At 53.6% G+C, this 10617-nt stretch overlaps 1 long non-coding RNA gene across 1 annotated transcript; it reads right to left on the bottom strand.

The window, feature by feature from the left end:
* Window positions 1-4285: 4285 nt before the first annotated feature.
* Window positions 4286-10233, bottom strand: LOC119107808 (uncharacterized). The gene is made up of 4 exons (XR_005095275.1): window positions 10145-10233; window positions 9805-9870; window positions 5315-5443; window positions 4286-4957 (listed from the first exon to the last, which is right to left on the bottom strand). It is a non-coding gene; the product is annotated as an uncharacterized LOC119107808 (long non-coding RNA).
* Window positions 10234-10617: the final 384 nt, after the last annotated feature.

Below are 10617 nucleotides of genomic sequence, written 5' to 3'. Positions count from 1 at the left end.
ACGCGCCCCGCCACCGCAAACGGCGGCCCACACCGCTCCTCCTCGAAATTCGCCCGAAATCGAGGAAACAGGCGATGGGCAAAGCACCGCGTACTGTACGACGGCGCCCCACCATGAAAGGCTCCCCTTTCATCAGGCATGATGCGTGGGTTAGGTCACGCGCTGACGCGGCTGCCGGTCCTGAATGGCTCGAGCCATCGGTGTAACTTGAGAACGAAACTCAAAACGCCATTCGTATCCCAACAGTATTGGGGGATCGCCTCTGTCCCGACCGTAACGCCTCATATAAACGGGCTTCCCGACAATGAGGGGAGTCTGGGCAGAATGTTTTCACAAAAGTGAAGTATTTGTCTGACACTCACGGATTTTTGCGCAAAATGCATGCGCTGTCTCCAGTTTTTACACGTACCAACCTACTTCTCCAGGTATTTCGGTGTGTTCCCAAGGCGTAGCCGCCCGTGACTACTGCCGGAGGGCATGGTCCCTGTCCCCGCTCTGCGCTCCCGGCGGCGGACCGTAGCTCGCCGCACCTTCCTGCGCGCGCGCCATGCGCCCCCGCGGGCCGCCGCACGCCGCGCCGGCCCCCGCCGGTCCGAGTGCGGCACGATTGCGCGCCGGCCCCACCGTTAATCGGCCGCCACCCGGCCGTCGGCGGCGGCTCGGCCCCGTAATCGGCCGTCGAGCGGCCCCGGATCCAATACGGCGCCGGCAGGGGTGTGGTCCCCCGGGAGGCGTTCCGCCGCGGCCGCCGCCGCTCCACGTCCCCCCCCCCCCCCCCCCCCAACGGCGGCCGATGGCGGCGGCGGGCCGCGCGGCCGCACCAATTTCCCGGCAAACTGTCTCGTGCTCAGCCGCGGGGAGGCGCCACGCCCCCCACGGCTGGGCCAGGGCGCGCCGCTGGGGTCGGTGACGACACAGACTGGACCAGGGCACATCGCTGGGGTCGGTGACGAGACAGACTGGGCCAGGGCTCGTCGCTGGGACCGGTGACGTGACGGACTGGGCCAGGGCGCACCGCTGGGACCGGTGACGTGGCAAACTGGGCCGTTTGGCGACGAACGCCCAGGTATGCTGGGCGCGATCACCAGTCTCAACCGAACTATTTATAAGCGGCCGTACTCGCTGGAGTTCTCCGCTGCCGTTGGCGCCAGCCTGTTTCAGGCGGTATCACTCGCCCCCAGCCTATCCAGTATGAAATCCATCAATCGGACTCATCGCCGCCTGAGACGCCCCTGGAGGCGTCTGTCAACACACAAGCTGACGCACAGGGTGTGGACCGCAATCAATACTTGATATACCGATACTGGGACTTCCGTGACGTGATTGGTCATGTCGCCCGCCAAAGTGGCGGTTTTGGCGGCGTTGTTATTGATTACCTGAGAAAGGCACAGCCGCCTGGAGCTGGGTCGGGTGTCTGTTTACGACAGCTCTCCGGGTCCTAGGTACGCCGAGGGTCCGGCTCCTGCTCATGAATGGTCTGGTCCGACTCCGCTGACCAATACTGCAACGAAACACGCTACCATTTCGCCGTCATTACCCTCACCGTGCACTAACCGACCGTCCCAATCTAAGCGGGACAATATCAAAGCACACTCAGCAATCGTTCCGCAGATCTTGCACCGGAAAGGGCGCTACGCCGCACGTCGAGTGATGGAATACCCAGCACTTTCCCACATTCCATGGCTTGCATTCGGGGTTGAGAGCCTACCAGGATCGAACTAACGGGCGCACCGTGACGCGGGCGCAGGTCACAGCAGCAGCACACGCAGGAGCGTCTGTATTCGAGCGATTTCGTCATTGTTCATCGCGCTGGACTCCAAAACCGCGCACGCCTGGATTAATGCCTCAACCCTCCGACTCTTCAGCTGACACAGCAAACGACACGACTTCGGCTTGCGTGCCAGATCTTAGGTTAGCAACGCGGAGGACGCTGGCGGCATGCAGCCGCGTGCGACATGCTGTAATCGCCATCGTTCAACGTCGGGAGAGGCCTTCCTTTCAAAAGTTCAATTTCATCAAGGGCCACGTGGGCAACAAGTCCTACGTCCAGGCCCTCATCCTGCATTTTGGCCTATCCCCTCAGTGCAAGAACGACCTCAACCAGGGATCCGAGCGTGTACCGTGCATGGTCATATATCATAGCGCAATATGTAGTAAGCAAGCAAAGGTGAGCAAACCAATCGACAAGTCAATACAGCTTAGGCACAAAGCCAGGTCCAATGGCGGCAGTTTATGATCATAAAGCCGATGACTGACGTCTATAGACATTTGCACGCATTGGTTTTACCGATGTGCGCTTTCCGGCAGGCGGGTCATGCCCCCGAAGCCGAAACAATTGAATGCTTTGATTTCAACGTCTTGCATGCGAATGGTGCGCGCACGAAACATTTGTTCGCTTACTCACGCGACGCTGCCTCCAAAGCGGCACACACTGTAGAGGTAGGTGCTGTACACTGTCCGGCCACTTCATGTTGCTATGCTAAAACAACACTGTGCTCGTCGTTGCACGTGATGATGAGTGAATGCGTGCATATAAAACCACTTCAATGATGCTACTGCAAAGCTCTTGCTGGGATCGGAACGAAATCTCCACGCAAAGGTAACAGGGTCCTGAGTCTGTGAGATCAGCGCCGGTGTTACAAAATCTAAGCAGTCCGACGGTAATGGCCATCCACACGGCGCGCACCAGCGACCGACCCCGCGGGCGTGACGTTTCGTGCTGCCCTCTGTCGGCGCCCGTCTCAGTCCACATCCATCTCCGTGCCAGATTCGCAGGTGGCGCTGGCGGCGGGCGGCGACGCGGTGTCGCAAGCCACAAGCGTCGGGTCGGACAGGTAGCTGCGCCGGGTATCCAGCTCCACCAGTAGAGCGTCGCTCATGCCGTCGGGCGGGCTGGCCGGCTCTGCGGCGGGGGGGGGGGGGGGGGGGGGCGGTGAACACCACGCGGCGCCGGGGAAAATGAGATACAAGGGCGGTGACGCCTGGCAGAGGAAGCGGACGCTACACACAAGGACGCGACATGGCTATCATGGCACGAATCAGGCCGGGACGAACCAGACTGCAGCAGTGCATAGCAGGTGGGGACACCACAAGCTGCCAGTCATAAGACATGTAACGCAAAGGAAACAAAATAATGGTGGTCCTTATGATGATGATGATTTCCGATTTTGTGAAAGAAAGCTCGAGCTGTCATTGCAGCACGGAACGAATTAAGACAGCGATATTTCATGCATAGAGCCACGGTGCGCCAGGACGAGACCATCGACTCCCACCTGACATCTCCTGTACCGGAGAGAGGTCCGGCCCGCGCCTCCCTGGGTCGTCGGCTGCCGCCTCTGGCGAGACGAGCTCGCCAGAGAGCGCGGCCGACTCTGGCTCGCCACCGGACGAGACGGAAAGCGAGGCCGTCGGCCGGCCCGTCAGTGACGTCACGCTGGCCGAGTCGGAGTCGGCCCGCTCCGAGCGGCTGGCACGCCCCAGCCCAGCGCCCGCCTGTCACGCACGTGTCGCCCATGGCGGTCGGTTAAAGACCGGCAGGCTTGCAGCGGTAACGGTGGTGGTCGGTCTGACGCCGGGATGTGCTACCCGCCGCACCGACCACCTGACATTTCAAACCAAAACATCGACAAAGACGTGCAAATGGTGAAGGCAATTCCCGAAAATGATCAAAATACCAAGAATATAACTTGCATATTCAACACATCGCTGCCCTTTTGAAGTCGTATTCGACCAAACGACAATATTGTCAATCAGCCTGAAGATGTTAACAGAACGGAGGGCGCTGGGTATCGCCGTGCTGGAGGGCGACCATGCAACGCCGATTAGTTTTGAGGAATGATGACTGTCCAAAGTCGCGCACAGAAAGTTGTGCTCGCTGGTGACACACGACTGCCAAATGCCCATCAATCAGCGCGCCACCGCAGATCACGAGCATTGCCGCGCTGCCACCCCGCCTCCGGTAGCCCACACCACTCACCGCACGAGGATCGCAGGGCGGCGTCGCGCCTGGCGAGTCGGCGCGTCGCAGCGGAATCTCGCGCGGCGGCACGGCCTCGTCCCCCTTGCCGCGCAGCCGGCGGCCGTGGAAGCGGCGCGACACGGTGCGCGCGACCGGCGGCGCGCGCGTCCCGCTCACCAGGCGGCACACCCAGACGGGCCGCGGCCGCGCCGTCTGCGCGCCGGCCGCGGCCTGCTCCTGCGGCTGCGTCTGGCTGCCGGTCGGTACCAGGTGGTGCCGCCGCACCTGGGTACAGGTGGTGCGCCGGGGCGCCGGCTCCGCCTGGGAAGCTCGGTCCGCCGCCGCCGCCGCTGGCCAGTCGGGCGCGCCGGTCGTCTGACAGGCGGGGCCGGGTGGGTCTCGCACGGTTGCCGTCTGGCAGGCTGAGTCCTGCACGCTCCGCGGCAGGGCCGTCTGCGAGCTCCGGTCTCGAACGCTGCTCAGGCTGGCTGTCTGCGATGAGCTGCACGTCGTCTGCTGAGTGGCTGTCTGCCAGCTCCGGCCTCGAACGCTGCTCAGGCTGGCTGTCTGCGATGAGCTGCACGTCGTCTGCTGAGTGGCTGTCTGCGAGCTCCGGTCTCGAACGCTGCTCAGGCTGGCTGTCTGCGATGAGCTGCACGTCGTCTGCTGAGTGGCCGTCTGCGAGGCGGCATCCTTGGGGCTTCGCTGCGCGGTTGTCTGTGAGGGAGCGTCTCTCAGGCTTTCCGGGCCTGCGGTCTGCGACGCCCAATGTCGCACAGCCGGCCGCTCAGGCACGACCTCAGCCGTCTGTGTCATCGACTCACGCACGGGCGCCCAGGGCCCGGCTGGGCCGAGCGTGATCTCAGTCTGCACTGATCTATGTGAGGCATTGACAGGCGTGTAGGCATCATTAAGAACCGCCCAAGCACTGTACAGTATTTGAACATGGTGTGTATCTTCCAGCAAGGATGCTTTCTTCACCAGTGTCTGGTAAATGATCTGTGGAAACATCAACAGTGCTATGCCCAAGACCAATACATTACACAACCACATGTATTCCTGACATGATCATTTATATTGCCACTCCCCAGTCATTGGAAACTATCATGCCACACAACAAGGTCCCATATCCATGGTCTTATCTTCGTGAGGGTGTTGCTACGGGCAAAATCTTGGGGAAGATCACAATTTCAAGCTTTTGCTTTCCCAATATCCATAGCACTGATGTTTGATTTTCACAAGTTGGTGAATGTCAGTGGCCACAGCACATTGTAAACATCCAGCAGTGTGAAATTTACATTCTCAAAGTGCAGCCATCTTCTAAGCAGTACCATTGCTCCCACCTGTCTATCCTACCTTTGATAATGCACTGGGAGTGACATCATGTGGGAGGACGATGGGTCCTGGCGGAGGTTCCACATCCCCAAGCAAGTATTGATAGTAGTCTTGAATCTCAGGGGACATTGGTAACATGGGATCAATTCCCTGTAAAGCAAGAAAACATGACATAACAGCTTCCATTATAATGCACTTTCAGGGTTGGAAATTTCAAAAAAGTTCCTGGCTGGCAGGAGTACAAATTTTCTCAAGTGGAGTACAATTTTTTTTAAAGTGCTGTGGGTCATCACAGTTATTAAGCTTACCATTGGGAGACTCCAGTGCAATGGGCTGTACTTAACAGAAGGCCATGTTTGATGTACATCAGTTCATGAAAGAAATGCAAGTTAAAGAAGACATCAGTTTAAACATGATACACCGAAACAGTGCAGTCCCAAACTCTACGACATGAAATGCATGTATGTATATATGAGTGCTAATGGCTTACCATACCGTGGATAAAGGCAATCTATGGTAAAGGAGGGCACAACATTCCTTCCATGGCATAGAGCATATGTTTTTGATTTGTTTGCTTTTACCTGCTGTCCTCAGATTTTTAATTTTTAACATGTGTTCACACAAATCTTAAAACATGTCATGATTTTGTCAGGGAGAGCATATGCCCCTGAAGGGGTACGCCCTGTGCATATCTAAGCACGCATGCTGTGCGCTGTGAAGCTCGGCTGACATTTAACATCATTCGACATCCAATGACCTGCGGCAGGGTGGTCAGCCAATGGCTAAACCCCAGTGAATGACATTACGCACACCACAGCAGACACATAATTACCTCCGGTATGACCACCGGACACCGACCGGTAGGCGGCAGCAAAAAGAAGAAAAAAAAGCGTTAAGGGCGATGCCCGCTCGTTTGGCATCTTACACGGCCTTCGGATCTTGCAGAACGCAAGGCACGTGTTCAACCGAGGCGGACAATTTTCTAGGCCCACGACCTGCGGGTAGACTTCTGTGCTTTGATCACTTGTCGCCGCCGTATGTCAATCCAAACTTTCCAAGACATTAAGATGTTGGTGATTTGTGATTGTGCTTACCATACATTCTCTCCAGAACCAGTGGGTAATATTTAAGGTGTGATTACATTCACACCAGCCTGCGTCACTTTCACTGTAATGATCAGCCATGCCGTTGTTGCACGGCATCATCTCATTATTACCAGGGATCCCACACTATGCTTGCTAATGTCTTTTCTTTGGCTCTTCTGAGCAGTTTCGGAATACCCGTTTACCTCATCTTCTTGGTGCCAGTTTCATTGATCTGTCTGGTTACCATATGTTCTCTTGTTCACAGGGCGTGTGGCGCTAAGACGTACCACCACCTCCGAGCCGGTTGGCGCCCCCGTCTTCTCGCAGACCCGCTTCTGTATACCAGCATATAGTAGGAGTACCAAAAACAACCCGTCTCGCCGAAAAAGTTATGAACTACTCAGCGAATGTAATGTTCGGCCCCAGAAATACGGCCATGCATCGTATCTGCTAACGAGACTGGGGTAGCTGGGCGCAGAGGCCCTACCTGTGTATCACACACTGCATCTCGCGCACGAGATGCGCCGTTGCGGCGAGATAGTTGAGTTGGCTGGACGTCTTAATACCGTGTCGGAGACCCGGGACCGGACCAACCGCCAGCTGTATGTTATCCGGCCTCGCGAGATGGGCTGGAGCCGCTTCTGCTGCCCTTATTCGAACTAGTTCATCGTGCTGCCACCCGACCTCCGTCGGTTTCCTGTGCCGCTTTCCAGTCGCCGCCTGAGACGACGTCTGTCGAATGTACAGCCTCCGTCGTGCCGACATGTGCGCTCCTCCTGACGCTGCTAGATTTTGACCTGTATCACTTGGCTGGTATGCTCGTGTTCCGTGTTTGATGACTACTGCTTTTCCTGTATTGCCTTGTGTGATTCACACCTCAGGTTACTACCTTTTGTTTTCGATGGAAGATGGTAATAGCTGCCAGTCAATTACGAGCATCTCAATAAAAGTCTGTCAGTGCCACCCCGTATTCCCAGTGCGAATACCGAAATATCGAGGATGAGTGACTCAAACTGAAAAGTCGTTATGCTTTCAAACAACTTCAAAACCACCCACAATCACGTTCGTGGACAATCGACTCTTAGCACAATGTAATGGCCATGTATTTACCATGCATCTCTGCATAGGAAGCGCGCTTCACGAAAGCAAGGCCTCGAAACCCACAACGTGCCGACACAAGTACGTCGGACAGTTCAACACACGTACACGGAACGTAGCCAGCAGGTGGGCCCTCAGGAACAGCTTGGCACACAAACTGGCGGGCCGCCAGCGGCAGATAGCAGCTGGGCCACAACAGGAACTGGGCTATATGCTAATGTGCAAACACCGCATTACACATGACGTGGAAATGTACAAACACTGCATTACACATTATGGGGGAATGTACAAATAATGCATTACACATGGCGTGGAAATGTACAAACACTGCATTACACCTTACGTGGGAATGTACAAACAATGCATTACACATTACGCGGGCCGGGGGGGGGGGGGGGCGGCGAAATCGCTTTTATTTGGACGTTAGTGTGATTCTCGTTATCAATTTTGCCACCGCAACCACACAGTAGCATGTAGCCTGGAGTGTCCTCGAACCCAATGTGGAAGATCAAATGAACACATGAACATGGATTTATCGCCACTCTGTCTGCAAAAAACACCGACCATTAAACAAGCAAGCGCTGGAGCGCTTGCCTCATGTGATGGAGCTACGTGAAGAACGGTAACATCGTACCAGCGATGTGAGTACATTATTTGTAGATGTATTTGGTACTTTCTGCACGACATCCAGGCCGCACCAACCCCCGGTCGCCGCAGGTACCTAGCTAAGGCGTGGGTCACGAGGGCTAGCCCCCCACCCCACCCCCAAGCCAAGAGGCTTACACTACATATTGAACAACTTTGCATCCATCCAGTTCAAATTTGCAGGAGTCCGGACAAAATTTGACATCTGCTCCCCTTCCTGAGGGAAGTTCTGGCTACGTGCATGGGTCCCTGGGAAACCCGGCTGGAACTGGATGGACCCTTAGGTGAAGTGCCAAAGACATGGAGGCATGAGCATCAACATTGCAGGGTAAACTTGTGTGCCATGTTTTGTGACGCAGCTGTGGAGGGGGCTGTGATCCCATCAACTTTTCTTGGCCAAAAGGTTGATATACCCTTGCCTCAAACTGAACAGAGGACCAACAAGTAATTTAAGAACAGCAGCCATCTGCTTTTCCTGTGGCAACCCCAACCATGTAAGCATGCACAGCCAACTATCAGATATTATGCATAACAAATACATACACAAAATTTAGGACACAACAGTTTGGATAACTATCACCTAAACTATGACTATTCCAAGGTGTGTGGGCATGCTACAAACCATTGTGCTAGTGGAAAACAGGTGGAAACCTGATGGTTATACCACAGCTAATTTTACTTTTACTTTTACTATTCCACTTTTTACTTATACTTTTACCAGTGGCACACCATTCCAATACCACTCAAATTAATGGTTATTTTATGCTGGGATTCAAACACAGATGCATCAGATTTACTGCTGGGTGAGATGGAAGTTTTACACCTGGTATGTAGCTAACTGGCTTTTGTTATAATTAATCAAGCATGTCTCAGCTTATTAGTTCATTGTGCTGCACAAGTTCAGCATCAACCTGACATAAGAGCTTTTGCAAGACTCACAGTGCTTGACATGAATAACCCAATCAACAACAAAAAATTATGTCCACAAGAATGTGGCCAGATGATGAAAAAGCATTGTTTACACCATCACAGAACCATGCAGGGCAGCAAAGCAGCGTGGTGCCCCAACTTCCACCAGCTTCCAGCAATTTCACAGCACATGAAGGATCACCATTCTTGCTTAGTACCGAGCATTCCCATCACTCTTAGCAATGCCGGTGAGAAAACCACATCCCGAACACCAAAAGCATGCATTCACATAAAACAAGCACTTGTGAGACGCATAATACTTATAACCAATGATTACAAATGCCTGTCTGTAACAAGGGGTTGGCACAAAAATGTTGATTTGCTGCACATTTAAAACCAGGTTAATATAATGACTCCTAAATTTATGTCATGAATGCTTCACTTCAGCAAGAAGGGCCTTAAGTAGTTTTTATGGACATGGAGCCAGTAGTTTTTATATATTACAACTTGCGTTTTGTGAGAATGCAAAAATCAGAGACTGAAATAGCGATAAGCAGCCAAGTCAATGATAACAACTAAAGCACAGTAACTTTCAGGTCTAAGTTGAGCAGAGTACCTCCTTAAGATATTCATGGTATCCCTGCACATGAATTTCCACACACAGAACATGATATATTCCAATGATTGATGTCATAAACAGAATGAAAAAGGCCTGCTTCCTCTGCACTCTCATGCATCCAGAACTGTACTGTGGTTACAGGGCCTTGACCATACCTAGAGACATGTTGTTAAGCACATCATCCAGCAAGTCTTAGTCATTGGGCAAGCCTTCATGTAGTCCTGGGGAAGGGAAAACTATCATCACACACATGTGATGTATTGTGCCAACACACTTTCAATGTTAACAGTAAGCCCATGAACAAGGCTATACTTATCCACTCGGACCACCCTTCCCTCTAAGATTGTGGATCGTTTGAAGCATCATTGTTACTGAAATTTGGTTTTCTCTCCATGGGAGCGGACACAAAGAAACAAAGAAATACACACAAGCATGGCCTCGTTGGCAATAAAAACTGCCCATAGCATCACGTGGCTCTCAATATCAAGTACGCACCTCAAATCACACCTGGTCAAACAACCAGATCGAAGTTATGTGGTGAAATGATGTGAAGGATTGATGCCCCCACTTCTCCCCGTCCCCCCTTTCGCCTTCGTCGGATTCTACGACCCACGCGGGTCCGCAGGCCTCAGCAAGCCAATAGAGACGGCAATACTCTTAACCGGTTTACCAACACAGCGCGAGTACAATGCCTGACGCCCCCGCCGGGCCGGCGAAATGGCCTCCGAGCTTAGCACTCCGCTGACTCCGGCGGATATTACAAGGTATTGATAGCCTCCGGTGCGCTTTAACCGACATCATTGCAAACAAAATTAGTGTATGTTTCAATTGATTTGTGTTTTTGTCTTGATAGATGCGTTATATCAGCTTGCGAGGCCAAAGAAATGGACTCATGCCTCTCAATTCTCCTGGTGTTTTTGTCGGAGTGAGATGGCAGTCTCCGAGCGGGTTTTTCTTAGTTATATCAA

This window comes from Pollicipes pollicipes, unplaced genomic scaffold (genome assembly GCF_011947565.3).
Source record: "Pollicipes pollicipes isolate AB1234 unplaced genomic scaffold, Ppol_2.1 Scaffold_6686;HRSCAF=7923_pilon_pilon_pilon, whole genome shotgun sequence".
Taxonomy (NCBI): Eukaryota; Metazoa; Arthropoda; class Thecostraca; order Pollicipedomorpha; family Pollicipedidae; genus Pollicipes; species Pollicipes pollicipes.
Note: the sequence above shows the minus strand (reverse complement) of the source record. Positions and strands in the feature narration are given on the sequence as shown.